This window comes from Rhodnius prolixus, unplaced genomic scaffold (genome assembly GCF_049639745.1).
Source record: "Rhodnius prolixus isolate KJV_2025 unplaced genomic scaffold, Rpr scaffold_5, whole genome shotgun sequence".
Taxonomy (NCBI): Eukaryota; Metazoa; Arthropoda; class Insecta; order Hemiptera; family Reduviidae; genus Rhodnius; species Rhodnius prolixus.
Window position 1 is genome coordinate 20,396,475 of NW_027411624.1, and position 19,173 is coordinate 20,415,647.

The window sequence follows — 19,173 nt, forward strand, 5'->3', positions numbered from 1 at the left end:
GGTCTTCGCCTTTTTTTGGCGCAGATTCCCCCTTGGTAACCCATTGTTTAGATTGTTCTTTGGTCTCAGGAGTGTAGTGATGTATCCATCTTTCATCCACAGTGACGAAACGACGCTTAAAGTCCTGCGGATTTTTCTGGAACAGCTGCAAACCGTCCTTGCAACACTTCACACGATTTCGTTTTTGGTCAAGCGTGAGCAATCGCGGCACCCATCTTGCGGATAGCTTTGTCATGTCCAAATGTTGATGCAAAATATTATGTACCCGTTCATTCGAGATGCCCACAGCACTAGCAATCTCACGCACCTTCACTCTTCTGTCATCCATCACCATATCATGGATTTTATCAATGATTTCTGGAGTAGTAACCTCAACAGGGCGTCCAGAACGTTCAGCGTCACTTGTGCTCATATGGCCACTCCGAAAATTTTGAAACCACTTATAAACTGTTCTAATCGAAGGTGCAGAGTCACCATAATGTTTATCAAGCTTCTCTTTAGTCTCCTGAGGCGTTTCGCCTTTCATAAAGTAGTGTTTAATCAACACACGAAATTCTTTTTCGTCCATTTTTTGAAAATCACTCGACTTCCTCGATTCAAACGAATGCCAAACACAAAGAAATAGACCGATCTGGCTGAAACTTGGTGTGTGTTCTTCCAAGAGATGCTACTAACTAAACATAACCTCGATACGCGCCAGTGGTGCTATCTCTCTGACTTTGCACGGACTTTTCAAACGAACCTCGTACTCAACTCTCTTTGCATATAGAAAGGAGAGCAAACACTACTTTAGTAAAAGTACAATAATGGCATTAACTAAGCTTGTTTGAGGAAATAAAAGTTAAAAATTAAATCAAGTGGTATTACATGGTATACTCAATCTATCACGACAAAATAAGTGAATAACCACAACCAGCATTACCAACTGGTTATTATAATCTACCATTAAATAAATCTGTGCACTAGAACCTCTGATGTAAAAATTATCCCAATCAAAAACAATAGATGAAGTGGTGGTAATATGGAACCCAGCTGGTATTATGGAACCCAATAATATTTTGGCGACAAGTGATCCGTGTGTTAACAGTATCCGGCTCAAACTGTCGCTAGATAGCGGTAGTGTGCAAAGCAGGTGGTTGGTTCAGTTACTACTGTATGTTCATTTTGAAATTAACAGTGTCAAACTGTTATTTTTGTTTTGTTATCAAAATAGTGGTAGTTATCCGCACTATACATTGGTTCAAAGGGATAAAATTCAGCGATTTTCATCTGAGAATAGGGTTACCAACTGCCCTTTTTTGGAAAGGACAGTCCTTTTTTTAACACCTGGTTGTCCTTGTCCTTTCTTAAATTAGGAAAGGACGCCTGTTGTCCTTTTTTTCAGATATTATTCACACAAATCTAATTTATTTTATTGTATTTTTGATTTAAGTTCTGACTTCCGAGACTTCTTCATTTGGCGTGTTGTTTTTCTGTTCTAACTGAACTGAATAGGTCAACAGGTTATTGATGTAACGATGAACTTTTCATGAATAAGTATGTAAGATATAAATGTACCCAGGTCAGATTACAGACGGTGGAGAGGGGACTTTTTCCCGGAGCCCGGAGCCGGAGTCTCTGCCTGTACACCTAAAAACAAGGAAAACGAATGATATATATTCCCGGGCCCCAAAATCCTGTCGACGGCCCTGAATGTACCTAATTTTTTTTAGGGTGTCCTTTTTTTTGGAACTTTATAGAGTTGGCAACCTTATCTGTGAATCAGTTCTTATGTTTCCCAATTTTTTTGTTGGTGACATATCAAATCCAAGCGATGTTTGATGGTTGCATGGGTGCTGGTAATATGAAACCCTGTTCTACACTCGCTGTAGAAAAATTGCATGGGGTTCCATATTGCAAGCATTACAAGCAAATCACTTATATTTTTGGGGAAAAAAAGGAGAAGAATCTAAAATGGGGCTAAAAAAGCTGCAAACATATTCATTGTACCTAAAAACCCACTCTACGGTGACTTGCAATAAAAATACTAAAGTGTTCCATATTACCTGCACCACAAGACAGAGGCACCACTCTCACTTTTTCCATAAAATTGTAGGTTGCTCTTCTGGTGGTTGGAGGAGAGTGAATTTGAAAGCAATAGCGCAAGACTAATATATAAAGCTAATATATTAGTAACTAACCAGAGAAAACAATACAATTTTGTGGAATTTCTAGCATAGGTAAGTTAAAAACAAAGAAGGGTTCCATATTACCACCACTTGCTCTGTATTTAAATGATGTAGCCTAAAACATTTCAGGCTTGCAAATAGCAACAAAATAAAGTTAATTTTCTACAGTTGACTAATTACAAAGCCAACATTTGTGACACTCAAGGTATCTGGTTACAGTGTAATTTAATGTGGGCATCTCCCCTCTTCTTTTCATTATATTAATATAAAATTAATTTTGCAATAATTATTTGTACAGATATTGTGCGTATTGTTATTATTAACTTGTATATGTTAATTGACGATACCTCTTTATAAATTTTGTGTACAAATTCTAACTAATATGTTTGAAGAGGCGGAGAAGTTGCAAAGATTCTTTTTAAAAAAATGTTTTAATCTTCCGCGGTTCACCCCGACATATCTGCTGTATCTGGAAACAAACTCGACACATCTCTTCATCTACACGCTCAGACTGCACTTAAATTACATAGTTAAAATTACGCAACTTCCTGCTAATAGATACCCTCTCTTAATGACAAAAGAATTAATAGCAAAAAAACTATTTTGGTATTCTGATTTAGAAAAACTCATAAATAAATTTAATATAACTGCGGATATTTCTTTTGAGAATATGAGCAATTGGAAATCTGAATTTGATAAAATACGTAACCGTTTGGAAACAATATTTCATGCAGAATTCATTGAAAGGGCACAGAGATCAATTTCAAACATGATGTACAGAGAGCTGAACTTTGAGCATAAGTGTATTAGCTATGTGTACGACAATAACATGAGCGATAGTGTTTGGATCATGAAGGCCAGAAGTGGCCTGTTGAACTTAAACTTTAAAATCTATCAACATAGCGAACATAGCTCACTCTGTAACTTATGTAACTTGTCTCAAACGGAAGACTCTTTCCACTTCATAGCTGTCTGTCCCAGATTAAAAGAAATAAGATTAAAATGTTTAAAGCAGGAGATATTGCAGAAAGATGTGTTAATAAAATACTTAAATGGAGAGTACGGCTGGAATTCAATTGTAAATTTCTGTAAGATTGCCTCAAGATTACGTCAAAATGTAAACTCTAGTGCGTAGATAAAATGTGAGATGATTATTTCTCTATATTACTATTATCTATTTTAGCTATTTATTTGTTTTTATTTCTTTTCTTTTTTGTCTTTTCTTCTCATTTAAGTATCTTTTATTATTTAATTAAATTATTTTTTGCTTTATTTTGTTTTTATTTTTTGCATAAGTTTACAATTTATTTTGCTTTTGCTTATTTGGAGAAGTTTTTCTTTTATTTTCCCGTTTGTATTGTTTTTGTGTAAATTTTCCATCTCATTTCTTTTGTATTTTGTACTTTTTATTTGGTTTTTGTATTTTACTAGTAATGTACCAAATCTGTTTAATTTAATGTATGAGATGACCGACTCCCCCGATGGTCGATGGCCAGGAGGCAGTCTTGAATAAAGACTATTATTATTATTATTAGTAACTAACCAGAGAAAACAATACAATTTTGTGGAATTTCTAGCATAGGTAAGTTAAAAACAAAGAAGGGTTCCATATTACCACCACTTGCTCTGTATTTAAATGATGTAGCCTAAAACATTTCAGGCTTGCAAATAGCAACAAAATAAAGTTAATTTTCTACAGTTGACTAATTACAAAGCCAACATTTGTGACACTCAAGGTATCTGGTTACAGTGTAATTTAATGTGGGCATCTCCCCTCTTCTTTTCATTATATTAATATAAAATTAATTTTGCAATAATTATTTGTACAGATATTGTGCGTATTGTTATTATTAACTTGTATATGTTAATTGACGATACCTCTTTATAAATTTTGTGTACAAATTCAATTTACAAATCAGGTCATTTTGTCCAATTAAACTGTTCTAAAAATATATTTTCAACAGTTCTAATAATTTATTTGTACACACAAGAATCTAGTTCAAGATAAATATTTTTAGCACTGCAATAATATTTATTACAAAGTATAGAGACCTCTTAATTTTAAAGTATAATTTTGTTTTTTTACATATATTCAGCTTGTCGAGATAAGCGATAATGAGTATTAGTTGGCTAGTTCAACATTTTATTAACATAATATGCAACCATAATTTGTAATGAAACAAGGACTATCTAATCGTCTCTAAATATAGATTATAATCAGGGCAATTCTTAGCCAAGGAGAGCAGTCATTTCAGAAAATATTATACCACTTATATCACTTATAATACCCAAAGTTTCTTCTCCTTTGCAACTAGTACAATTTTGTCCGAATATAAAAGATACGATTTGTCCAAATCCTTTTCCATTACTCTGCATTTATAAAGTCGTGCATGCAATCTGTGAAGAGAGAAGACAGCAATGGTGATAATAAAAACCCTAGTATGTCTCTAGATTAGGTTTTATTTATTTTTTTAAAGTTGATCTCTTTGCGCCATATGGTTGACTCTGAATTGACGAAGTAGCATCCGAAATTCCGAAAGATCGAATTATTTTTTTATATTTATTTTGTAAACTTTCTTTTAATAAAATCTTCGTCAGGATGTATACATGACAACTGCAGTTCGGTTTTAAAGCAAACATGTACATTAATCTGATACCAGTATGTGCATAATTAATGCATTAAAATCTTTCTTCTACGCTATAATTCTTTAATATTTCAAGTATCTTTTGAAAAAATTTCAGTTCATTTTTAACTAAATTTAAAAAAAAAAAGTTAAGCACCTCACTTAGATGGGTATTGGTATTGAATAGGGATCTATGTAGTATTTTAGTACCATATTAACGTCATAAATATGGATCGTTTTGAAAATTTACACAATTTTGTACAATGAATGCAATTACTGTAAAATTTATGTGCATCACTGATACGATCTAGTTTCACGTTGCGGTATACATGGAAAAGCAAAATATATATATATAAAAAAAAAAATACGCCCCCATAGAACACTCAAAATGAACCACTGAAATTAGTAAAGGTTTGAAATCTAACTTTTGTTTTCAAAAGTTTTCAAAAGTTAGGGTTCATTGTTGAGTAAAAATTTTACATTGCGCTTAATTTTTTGTGCTATTCGAAATGTTCTTCAAAAATGAATATATGAACGAATCAGCGAAATTAATTTAGCACTTAACTAATATCAAAATAAATGAACAAATGGACGAATTAATAACAGATGATTTAACAAAATCAACTTAATTAAATAAATTAATAGTTATTTATTTAACAAGTGTGGAAAGTAGAACTTTTCCTCACGCGAGGCAGGGTTTGCACGCACGAGCGAGTGTTACACTAGAGTTAAATATTATATTTTTTCTGCAACCATTTATTAACTAATAAAATTAAAAATTTCATTTTTACAGTCTACAAAAAGTAATTTATTTATTATAAACATTTATTGTTATATTACAATTATTTACATTACTTACGTATTTACATTACTTATTACATTTTCTGCTGTTTCTTTTATTGATGGAGGAGTGTTTTCTAAACAGGCATCACTAGAATCCATTTTAAATTTCTATAAGGTAACACTATAACCTTTTTAACTGTTATAATTAAAAATATCTAATTATTTATTAAAGTATTATTTTTATTTCTATATTCCTTTCAATTTTTATTTTATTTTTTAATATTCGTTTTTTAATTATTTAAATAAAATAAATTTAAATAAGCTTATTAGAGTTTTACAGAAAATATTTATGTTAATAACAAAACTTCTTATATCAAGGAAGCACAATAAAGTTTTTCCACTCACTTGTGCGGAAAGTGACACTAATGGGAATTTCCCCCCCACTAGTGTGGGAAGTTGGGCATTACACAGCTGATTTTAATTGAGTAATGAGAACTTCCCTACATGGTTGCAGAAAAAAGTATATTTTGTATTTACTTATTTTTTCTAAAAATTTATTACTCTGATTAAAAAACCGAACAAATAAAAGCCAAGTGTACAACATAAGAAAGGTTTTACTGAAATTGCTTCATTCAAAGCAATCTTGTAAAACGACTGTATGAACTTTCATCTTAAACATTTTAAGATTATTTAAAGAGCGAGTAGTATAAAAAAGTTTAGGAAAATGCCTGACGGGTAATGCTAACGATAAAAAACTAAACATAAAAGTAATGCTCCTTTCTGGGAAATTTATATATTTTATTAGAAATAAATATACGATAATATACTCGTATATAAATAAAGAAAGGTAAGTCCAGAATGAACTGAAATAAAGAATAATAAAGTTATTAAATAAAGAGAGATCAGTAAATGAAGATTAAAAGCGAACAGTGTTCATCTAGTAAATTTCGTCTGCTTTATTTTTACTCTATCAGAAGGAAGATTACAGGTTTAAGAGGAATCTTCTTGTAGCGATAGCTACTTTTAGAAAAGTTTTATATCCAATTCACTCTACACAGACACAGATGTTTGGCCATATTGCAACTGGATAGAAAAAAGAATAAGGTTGTTCATAAAATATTACGATACTTTAAAATATAAAGTGCTCAACTTTTCTTTTAAATTCTGCAAGAGCACTTTGCAAAACTTTTAAGCAATCTAAATCAGTGTAATTACTGGTTCAAAAAGGTTATATTATAGTACTAGGGATTAAGCGTGTAGTTAGGGAATACCTAAATAGAGCAGCTGTTACCTCGTAGAGCCCTAGACAAATTAATCATGAAAAATATTAAAGAAAAATTAAGGGCATACGAAAAATATATCTTGCATGTAAATTAAAAATCTGTTTGCAATGCTTGATGTTGAAAATAGTTAAAAGTGTAGGGCTGCTCGTATAAAAATTCATGAAAATTTTATTTTTCTGCAACCATGTAGGGAAGTTCTCATTACTCAATTAAAATCAGCTGTGTAATGCCCAACTTCCCACACTAGTGGGGGAAAATTATCATTAGTGTCACTTTCCGTACAAGTGAGTGGAAAAACTTTATTGTGCTTCCTTGATATAAGAAGTTTTGTTATTAACATAAATATTTTCTGTAAAACTCTAATAAGCTTATTTAAATTTATTTTATTTAAATAATTAAAAAACGAATATTAAAAAATAAAATAAAAATTGAAAGGAATATAGAAATAAAAATAATATTTTAATAAATAATTAGATATTTTTAATTATAACAGTTAAAAAGGTTATAGTGTTACCTTATAGAAATTTAAAATGGATTCTAGTGATGCCTGTTTAGAAAACACTCCTCCATTAATAAAAGAAACAGCAGATAAGTAATGTAAATACGTAAGTAATGTAAATAATTGTAATATAACAATAAATGTTTATAATAAATAAATTACTTTTTGTAGACTGTAAAAATGAAATTTTTAATTTTTTTAGTCAATAAATCTAATGGTTGCAGAAAAAATATAATATTTAACTCGAGTGTTAAGTATTTTCCTCACACTCGGCAATTTGCACTTGCACTCGCCTCGCTTCGCTCGCTCGTGTGTGCAAACCCTGCCTCGCGTGAGGAAAAGTACTACTTTCCACACTTGTTAAATAAATAACTATTTCATTGTAGAGAATTAATAATCATTTTTGGTGCCTCAATCAAGTTATCCAAAGGGAAGACAGAATATTGCCAATTTTATTTTTAGCAAGCTTTTGAACTAGAGGGACAAGGTAATCTTCAGGGACATTTATCTTCTTTATTTTTTTTACATTGTTATATGTAAGGTTTTTGTGTTTTTCTGTCCTATCTATTTATGAACTGAACAATACATAAATACTCGGAGAAATAGCTCAAATTTGAACCAAACCATTTTTCACAAGCAAAGCATAAAAATCTATCAGAAATTCTAAACGGACATTTTAAAATGGAGTAGGCGTTATACGAGGTGTGGCTATTAAATAACGAGACTGATACTGCTACAGAAGAACTATGCAGGCTGTGCAGCGTAAAGCCTTTTCTTTCGATTGCAGCGTCTCACATTTTTGAGAAATCTGTCTGACCGGAACCGTCGTTTGTGTAAAAGAGGGGTTAGTTTCGTTTTGCCGAAAACATGATACTACACATGTAGTAGAGCAACGAATTGTCGTAAAATTTCACATGAAACAGGGTAAAACCGCTACTGAAACTTATCTTTTATTAAAAGAAGTTGAAAGTTTATCACTTGCGCAAGTTTTTGAGTGGTTCAAGCGTTTCCAAGATGGCCGAGAAGATGTCGGATATGATGACCGCACCGGGTCGCCCTTCCACGTCCAAAACGGATGAAAAAATCGATTATAATTAATCAACATTACTCCCGTGAGGTGCTTGCTCAACATCGTGAAAGAGTAAGGAAAAAACGACCCGATTTGTGGAAGAACAAGTCACGGGGTTCTCCAACGCAAGAAAACGCGCCGGCTTACACTGAATTGCCTGACAAGACGTTTCTAGCCAAGGAACAACATCCCAGTTTTAGGCCATCCGCCTTATTCGCCTGATCTGGCCACATGTGACTTTTATCTGTTCCCAAAAAGTTAAATCTGCATTAAAAGGAACACGATTTCAGCCCGTTGAAGCTGTGAAAGAAAAAGCGGCACGCGTCATGCAGGAGCTGACAGAAAAGAACTATGGTAAATTCGCATGGAGCGTTGTAGGGATAGGAGAGGGGTGTATATTGAAGGTGATAATAACTAAATATGTATAAATTTAAAATGAAGTGTTTTATAGCAATAGTCTCGTTATTTAATAGCCACACCTCGTATTTATTGATCATGGAGTTTATGTAATATTGTTTCTATAAATAATTTAATAGATGAAAATTATTTAAAATAGACACAGAATTTATTGAAGAAAATTAATTAATTAAGGCTATGTCATGTACATACTTACAATATACAATAAGCAAACCATAAACTTCGCTCAACAAAACAGTAACGACGGAATAATCATAATTAGGAGGGTAAATCGATTTTAAATGGCTAAAGGCCATTTATCACACTAGAGCTAATTTCCTGTCAGTAAGGCAAAGCCTTTATAAATTTCCTCAGGACAATCGGATTAGAGATATGAATTTAACTCTCACGGAACTGATTCTTCGTCGGAGATACTTCTTAGATTAATCTTAGGGAACGGTTCTTGTACGTAGGATCGGCAACTAAGTGATTGCAGATTTTAAATATGAATGAAAATTCACAATTTTTGCTTAAAAATATAACTTTATTCAACTAGGCATTTTTCGTTTTTGTCAATGATCTTTTACCATCTTTCAGGCAGTGTCCTAATTCGATGTTCATCAAACTTCTGATTTTAGCCAGCAAATTACGAATTAAATGTAGTTTTACATAATCAGCGTCATTAAAAGTTTTACCAATTAAGGAGATCTGCATGGAAAGAAATAAATCTGAAGGCGCAAGGTCCAGGGCTATATGGTGGATGTGACAACACATCCCAACCTAGTTCCAATAATTTTTTGGTGGGCGACCAAAGATGTGTGGGGGCTTTGCGTTATCATGCTGGAAAACAGCACCCTTACGATTTGCCAATTCTGGCCGCTTTTATTGAACTGCATCGCTCAGTTTGGCGATTTGTTGAACTTAGACGTTTGAATTAATAGTTTAGTTTCTTGGTAAAAGTTCAAAGTGCAGAATTCCTTTATAATCCTAACAAACTGACAGCATAATCTGTTTTTTGGTTGAATCTCAGAGCTTTTGGTGACGTCTGGGCTGGTTCATTTGCTTGAGCATGTGCTCTCATCTGTGAGAATGTTCCAATAAATCCGTTTGAGTCAACGTGAACCGTTTGACTTTCTTTCTAAATTGACAGTTGATATGGATTAATAAATAATGGCCTTATTTTCTACTTATATTGCACCCTGAAGATGCTAAAGAATTTTTACAGCAACTATAAATCACTAAGAAATATAGAATTTTAATTTTGCAATTATTTTGATCAATATAAAATAATTGATAAAAAAACCTACTTCACATTGGTTCGTGATTTATAATTATTTAAATTTTTTGAAAACGTATCTGCAAATAAAAAAGGAAAGATTTTTAAATAAATTTTTGCACTCACGAATTTCGTTAAATATTTATGCTTAATTGATAAGCAATGATAAGATAATGAAAACATAAAACCGATGCTTATCTATATTTGCAGTGTATTTACCGAGTTATCGAACTGATCACTTATTGAATTGATTTTGCGTCATCATTTTAAACAGGTTTTCTTTCTTAAAAAAAAACAAAAAAAAAACTAGTCGCGTTATTAAAAAATAAACACCCGCCATTAAGAGTAAATATCACGTGAGGATATGGACAGGTTATATTTTTATCTATTAATAAATAAGTAAGCTAAATTGGGGTGAAGTTTTTTTTTCTTTATGCGTTTAATATTTGATAAATATCAAGTAGGTAGCCATTGCGATATATAAGTCTCACGTAATATCGATTCGTAATATTTATACACTTTCAATAGTTTTTTTTATTGATAGAAGAAATATGTATTATGGACATGTTATTTCAGACTGACTTTTTATAAAGCGATGTGTGATATAGGTAACATGGTTGTTTTTATAATAAACCTTATTTATATACAGGGTGACCAGAGTTATATGCTCCACCCACTTTTTTTCTTAACGGCGGGAAATTTCGAAAAAATAAAAAACACGCATTTAATCATTTTTAGTCTAGTTTATTTTCAGTGATTGACCCATTTTTTTAAACCCCTGTTTCTCGAGATACAGCATCCAACTTCTGTTTTTCAAATGGAACGTTATATTTTTTGTTGCATATTCTTATAGTATTTGAGCTCCTAAAAAAAAACAAAAAAAATTTTTTTTGAAATCGGTTAGGTTTTTTCAAAAGTTATGGTAATTTAAAATATGAAAAAAAAAAAAAATCAGTTTACTGTCAAAATTACGTTATTTTTTTTAAAGAATCTGTCCCAACCTTTTTTGGCTCGCATACCACTTGGTAGTACATCATGCTAAATTGTACCACTTCGTAAAAATGATAGTATTTCGTGAAATTTGTTATTCCGAGTGTGTTATTTCATTATCTTTATCTTTATTTGTATAGAGATACAATGTATCTATTACAAAGGAGTTGAAGTTCATATTCACTTTATAAACTTTGTAAAGTGTAAGATCTTAGTTTTAAAACTTTTTTTAAATAATTAAAAATTGCGTACATATTTTTCTCTTCAAAATTATTAATTAATTTACAAAGTTCTTTTTTAGGATTATTATATTTATGCCCAAATCTTCTAAATTAATTTCTTTTAAGCATTCAACTACCTATAAGTACTAATTAAATTTAATGTTGCTTGGATAGAGCTTACTAATTACAATCAGTCTCTTTAAGCAGATTTTTTACATAGTTATCATTTAAGTTCTGTCACATGATAATTCGAGTAAATTTTCTTTATCTTTAGTTGATATTGATGAAGCTTTTCCTAAATTTTCTTTATAGAAGGGGTTTGAAATCCAATTATCATTTGTTTTTTCGGGTTTTAATCATGTTAAATGTGTTATTATTATATTTTCTCGTATATCATGAGACAGACTGACCTCATTACTGAACGAACATATTAACAACTTTACTGTATAATATTATTAATTAAAATAATTTTTATGTATTATATGTATTTTTATGTATTTATGTATTGTAGGAAAAAACGTTTCTATGATCATTTTTATGCTTTAATTTTTTTTTTAATTTATTATGTCCACCATTATTGATTATTTTTCGCGAACCACCAACCAGCAACTCGCGTACCACTGGTTGGGAAACGCTACTCTAATTAACCGACGCATTCCAGAAGAAGTAGAAGTAGAGTATTCCAGTTGTAGAAGCCAATTTTGTGGTAATCTCCAAATACTGGAAAAATCAATTCAGTAAAATGATCATTTTCAATCACCCGAACAATTTCAAAATAAGAGAATTTTGATCAAAATTTGATTCTTATTAACATTAATATAAATAAAAAGTGAAAATTGACATTAATAAGCACTTTAGAGGAATGTACGAGTATCTGTAACAAAAATCTTGTATGATGAATCTCAATTATACCCAGGAGATGTTATTTTTAGCTACAGTGTAATTTGAATAAGAAGGAAAATGTATTCCACTTTTTAGGTGAATGCCTAATTATAATACCACATCGCTTCGAATGTTTGTAATGCAAAAGTCTGGCCCATTGTAAATGTTTAATCATTCTTAATGGAGAAATCTGAAATATTCTTTGTATATACATCACTAAAGCGAGGTTGTAATCTGCTTAGTTAATTTAATTGTTTCATAAAATTTCCTGTTTTTCTTTTATTTGAAATTGAGAGGTTTTTTTAAGTTTTAAAATTAATAATTTCATTTTCTGTTGTGTTTATAGGATAATTTGTGTACAGTAGGGTAAAGTGCCCAAATTTCGTACCCCTTAAGTATATTGAATTTGATTGTAAAATAACAAATTATAAGAACTTCGACGAAATTTCTACTGTTACCTTGAAGATTCAGTTATTGATTTTTGCAATAATATTGTTAAAAAAATTCATACAAGAAACGCAATAAATATAATTAAAAAAAAGTACACTTTTAGTTGTTTAAAAAAAGTGTTCTAAATTTCGTTTCAGGCCTCAAGTAAAAAAATAAAAAAGTAAATATAGTTATTTATTTAACAAGTGTGGAAAGTAGTACTTTTCCTCACGCGAGGCAGGGTTTGCACGCACGAGCGAACGAAGCGATGCGAGTGCAAGTGCAAATTGCCGAGTGTGAGGAAAATACTTTACACTAGAGTTAAATATTATATTTTTTCTGCAACCATTTATTAACTAATAAAATTAAAAATTTCATTTTTACAGTCTACAAAAAGTAATTTATTTATTATAAACATTTATTGTTATATTACAATTATTTACATTACTTACGTATTTACATTACTTATTACATTTTCTGCTGTTTCTTTTATTGATGGAGGAGTGTTTTCTAAACAGGCATCACTAGAATCCATTTTAAATTTCTATAAGGTAACACTATAACCTTTTTAACTGTTATAATTAAAAATATCTAATTATTTATTAAAGTATTATTTTTATTTCTATATTCCTTTCAATTTTTATTTTATTTTTTAATATTCGTTTTTTAATTATTTAAATAAAATAAATTTAAATAAGCTTATTAGAGTTTTACAGAAAATATTTATGTTAATAACAAAACTTCTTATATCAAGGAAGCACAATAAAGTTTTTCCACTCACTTGTGCGGAAAGTGACACTAATGGGAATTTCCCCCCCACTAGTGTGGGAAGTTGGGCATTACACAGCTGATTTTAATTGAGTAATGAGAACTTCCCTACATGGTTGCAGAAAAATAATTTTTTTTTGTTTTAAAAAACTGGCATGTCTTTTGTTTGAGAAGTAGCCGTACTCATTTTCGACCCGCTTTTTGATTTGTTGCAGAAAATAGGTGAGGCAAATTGTTCTTCTTAGCTAACTGAAACGCCATGCGAGACAAGTCTCCGACAGTTAACCCGTAGAAGTTTTCTCTATTGTCAGGCAGTATTCTGCAAGCTTTTGCTCGATGACTTTGAAGCATAACTGTTTGGTCGGCCAATATTTCTATTAACCATATCCTCTGGTTCTAATGAGGATTGGGGACATAATCCTTCAGCGTTGCTCTTGGAACTTGGAATGTCTATGCTGCCGTTTTGTATCCCATTTCTTTGTTTTCTCACCGCCTTCACTGCTTCTACCATTGTCTTAGGATTCCATTGCTTACGTTTTGCCATCTAAATCGAAAGCAAATAATCAACTGTTTTCTATAACTTTTTCAAATATGAAATACAAATAATGTTCTAAATTTCGTCCCAGGGGACTTAAGAGGACGGAATTAGGAACAATTACATGTTTAAAGATGGATACCACTGTAGAAACAACACATGAATGAACTGGCGTTTCGTTGAAGAATTTCAAAATAAAGGCAATATGTGATATGCCCTAAGTAACATCAATATTTTAACGAACCTTTAAAAGACGGGAATACGTTTTGAAACACTACCAAATATAACAACTTATTATGACTAAAAATATAACAGTTCAAAACTCGGCTGGACATGAACCGTAACCCGAGTTGACGTTTCCAAACGATAACTGCTGCCTCAATGTATTTTTCTTAAAATTGCCATTAGTGTTCGGCTAAACAAAAAAATTGCTTGGCGATTGTTTTAAATAGGGGGACGAAATTAGGCGCAGGCACTTTACCTTGATAGCAGGTTGTTGTTATGAAGAAGCAGAAAATGCTTTATAAAACTATTTCACTTAAATCAGGCCTTCAATATGGTCTCGCATTCAATTCTGCTTAAAAAAATTAAGATAATATAGTATACTCGTATGTGGTTAACCTTGGTACTCCTTCAAGAAATGTCTGGCCGGCAGAACAAAGTATGTGTTTCTAAAGAAGCATCAATTTAGATTTAAAGGAAACTTTTAATGGGGTTCCTTAAGGATTGCTATTAAAGTTTATTTTGTTTCAAATATCTGTGAAAGGATTAAAACAAATTATAAGAGTAACAGTAATTCTGTTCGCCGATGATACTACCCACCCAAAAATCTACGGAAAGGCAAAAAACCAGCAGAAGATGCCCTGCCCTTCAGTGGGGCACAAGAAAAGCTAATAATTTCGCAGTGAATAAACAAGACAGAAAAAAATTAAAGATAAAACTTTAAGTAAAGAATTCAACTTGGAAAGGCAAAAAAGATGAGCCACAGATCGTTTTTTATGATATTGCTACACAATAGACTCACTTAAAAGAAACGTTAACTCACTTAAAAAAAAAGTTATCTCAAGCAGGGTAAATTTTAAGAAAATAAAGGAAGAGATTTGTGATGCGAGAACCTACTCTGTTGTATTTCACTCTAAGTTGGTTATGGAGCCATATTGTGGTTTCAAGCAGTTATTGGGTTTCACATTACAGAAAAAGAAAAATCCATCCAAGCTGTGTGTAGTAAAGGGAATCAAAAGGGTTGTAAACCTTTATTTTCTTCACGGAAGGTTATTACTGTTCATCTCTCTTTATTCACAAAAATTTACTGCATCTAAAAAATGAAAAACATGTAGAAATAGAGGCAATCAATACTTATATGTTAACACATAATACTGTTTTGGCGCTAATGACCTCGGGAGACGGTGCGCCAAAAAAAAGCATATTGTTAATAGAGGAATGATAGATAATTATATTACATATACAGGGTGACCAGAGTTATATGCTCCACCCACTTTTTTTTTTTTAACGGCGGGAAATTTCGAAAAAATAAAAAACACCTATTCAATCATTTTTAGTCTAGTTTATTTTTAGTGGTTGGCCTATTTTTTTAAAACCCTGAATCTCGAGATACAGCATCCAACTTTGTTTTTTTCAAATGGAACGTTATATTTTTTGTTGCATATTTTTATAGTATTTGAGTTCCTAAAAAAACACAAAAAAAAGGGACATTTTGCCAGTTCTGCTTGAAGATGTTCCTCTACAACGTCGGCTAGATATATATTTTCAACAAGATGGTTGCCCGGCACATAATGCGAGAGTTGTTCGAGGTTACCTGGACAGAAATTTCCATGAAAAGTGCTTAGGGACTCATTGTCCGATCAAATGGCCACCTCAATTTCCGGACTTAACCCCAATGGACTATTTTGTGTGGGGATATGTAAAAACTAAAGTGCACAGTAACCTTAATCCCGTAACTTCAGTCGATGATCTGAAACGTCGAATAACTTTAGCCTGCCTAGATCTTGACTTCGCCACCATAAGTGCTGCTACAAGCAAAGCGTGGGAGTCCAGAGTTTAAGCTTGCCTATCCGTTGATTGTGCCCAGTTTGAACAGATTCTTGAAAAAAAATAACGTAATTTTGAACTGAAATTTGTTTTTCATATTTTAAATACCCATAACTTTTGAAAAACCTAACCGATTTCAAAATTTTTTTTTTTTGTTTTTTTTAGGAGCTCAAATACTATAAAAATATGCAAAAAAAAATATAACGTTCCATTTGATAAAACATAGTTGGATGCTGTATCTCGAGATACAGGGGTTTAAAAAAATGGGTCAAACACTAAAAATGTATAGAGGTGCAGCAAACATTGGAATTGAATAAAAGATTTATTCGGGTTTCAATAGAAGGGACAGAAATGATGCAGAAGAAAGTCAGAAGAATCTATGTAGTTACTGAGAAGACCATTTGTAAACATTATGTCTGCCATTGATTTCCTTTGGGATAGTGAAGTTTGGAGTGAATTGACATCAGAAATGCAACTATTCTTAGTTTATGAAGACCAACTTCATATCCTTGAATCGAACGGACCAGAGTGCAACATAAAGTTAAAAGAGAATACCTACATGAATACTTTTTGAGATCTACGAGTATGTTCCTCAGGGCAGTGTCCTAGGTCCTCTTCTTTACTCCTTATATACAGCAGATATACCTCAACATCCAAATACCATCCTTTCCACCTTTGCTGACGATACTGCAATCTTATATCATCATTCCAATTCTCTTATCGCTACACGAACTCTACAAAAACACACATCAACCACTTACAGGACTGGCTTATCAAATGGCGAATCAAAACTAACGTTACGAAACCAAAATATATAGCATTTACTCTTACGACGAAAAATCCTACCTCCCGTCTTCATGAACCAAAATCCTGTACCAACTGTGGACAAAGTACGCTACCTTGGACTGTACCTAGACAAACGGTTGACATGTAATCCCCATACTAGACTGAAAAGACAAGAAACTAACCAACGCTACAAAACTACTCGCCAGACCACTTGACACACGATCTAAACTCAACCTACATAACAAAAGACTCTTATACCTGTTGTTACTACGACCTATTTGGTCATACGGCATCGAAGTATGGGGAACGACTAAACGTTCCAACTCTCTATGCCTCCATTACAGTCAAAAATACTTCGAAAACTTCTTAACGCTCCTTTCATTACAGATCTTCTAAAACTTGTTTTCTCAAATTTCATTCCCCTACAGCAGCTTATCCGAACAGCTATCTTCTTCTGCAATACCAGGTAATCCTCTAAGGAGATTGAAGAGAAGATGGCCTCACGATCTACTGTCATAAGTGTATACATATGTCCAAGATAATGGAGTGACACTGCTGGATGCCTTCTCCACTCGTATATTTTCACGTGATATTTTTTTATCGTGTACCAAATTGCTTGTTGCAACAATCGTTGCAGTTATAAATTTCAATAAAAGATTTAAAAAAAAGAGATCTATGTTTAATTTTTTCCCCATTTCACGTCTGCACGCTTGTTTCATTAAGGGAGTGAAACTGACGAATTCATTGTGTCTCAATTAAAGTATTACTTAAAGTGGCATAATATATTTAGATCCAGCTAAAGAGTCTAAGTTAACATAATAAATACTAGATTATAAATGTCTGATTTTATAATTATTTCAGTTATTTTATTATTATTTAACCGATAGTTGGAGATTAAGCGCTGACTGATATGATATAATAGGCCATTATTTACTGATCAATAATTTTGATGATAGGTTTCAAAAAATGATGTTCATATGATTGTTTTCATTTAATAAAATTTATAAATTTTTGCCCATAATTAATTTGTCTAATTCTTATTTTAAAATAGAATTCAAGCTAGGAGCGGCCAAGATTCCAGAGCGGTGTTTGGACTGACTGATGACAATGCCAGAGTGAAGGAAACATGGCCTCCAAATTTTGTAACACATGTACAAGGGAAAGGGAGTTGAATAAAGATTCTAGAACATGGTGATGTTACCAATAACTTGGGTCTTTTTTTTTTTTTTTTTTTTTTTTTTCTGGCATTCGCTTTCGCCATACAGCCAGCATCGTCTAGGTGCTTATCACTAGAATATCACTCACTCTCCATTCTTACTTATAAATACATTCGCTTCACACATTCTTCCCTCCACTATATACTGCTATTTACATAAACTACTGCTAATGGATGGAGCAGCACTCTGTGCTCCTGCCATCCTTATAGCTTAACCAAAATTAAAATCACGTAATCCTTCTCTAAGCATTTTCTTCCCTTCATTCTAATTCGGCTATAGCTTTTAAATACATTCATATTTCATTGCTAGCTCTGCTATCGACTTAAGCACATAAATGTTGGTGGAGAATATAATGTCTTCGTAGCGAAATGGTGCATCTAAATACCTGTATATATCGTCAAACATTCGTTTCCTTTCTACCACATAACGTGGACATATCATTATTATATGTTTGAAATCCTTCTCCTCATTGCAATCTACGCAAAGAGGAGAGGACCTTTTGTTGATCCTGTGTAGATACGATCCGCACACCGCGTGATTCGCTCTCAGCCTGCTTATTGTCGTAACAACCCATTTATTAGTGACAGTTCCCTTAAACCATGGTTGTCTAGGTAACTGATTTGGGTCCATATTTCCAAAAAGTATTATGATTGTTACTTGTAATGAATTAATAAAATGTATAATTATTTGCTTTTAATTAATTTGGCTAATACAGATTTATAATAAATAACAGAACTTTTCTAGTAAGAAATGCAGTGTCATATATATTTTTAACAAAATGTTATGATTTTTCCGACTGTACTTAAATTACTAATTAAAGTCAATAAAATACCGGACAGGCGTGCTAAATATTGGATATTGGCCGCCCACGCATTGCGTCTAAACCAAAACTCACTGAATATTTATTAGTATATAGCAGGGGTGGCCAACAAGTCGATCGGTCGATCGCGAGGCCAGTTTTGGTTTCGATAGTCGATCGCTCGCAATGTCTGGGGTGGAATTCCGTGTACCATGGATATCTATTCTTTTTTCGGATCTTCATACCTATGCAGTGTTCGTTCATCGTATTCACTTATTACATTTTATTCTTTGTAGATTGTGAATAGCAAATAAATTAAAAAAAAAAAATCATACCTATGCGAATCGGCATTTTCATACTCGAAGCTAACGAAGACTAAACAACGTTCTGTCCTGACTA

General features: G+C 32.1%; 1 protein-coding gene across 2 annotated transcripts in view; it reads right to left on the reverse strand.

Annotated features, from left to right (window-relative positions):
• LOC141458864 (tachykinin-like peptides receptor 86C) overlaps window positions 1-19,173 on the reverse strand; it is a 379,610-nt gene that overhangs the window by 120,741 nt on the left and 239,696 nt on the right. The window lies entirely within an intron of this gene.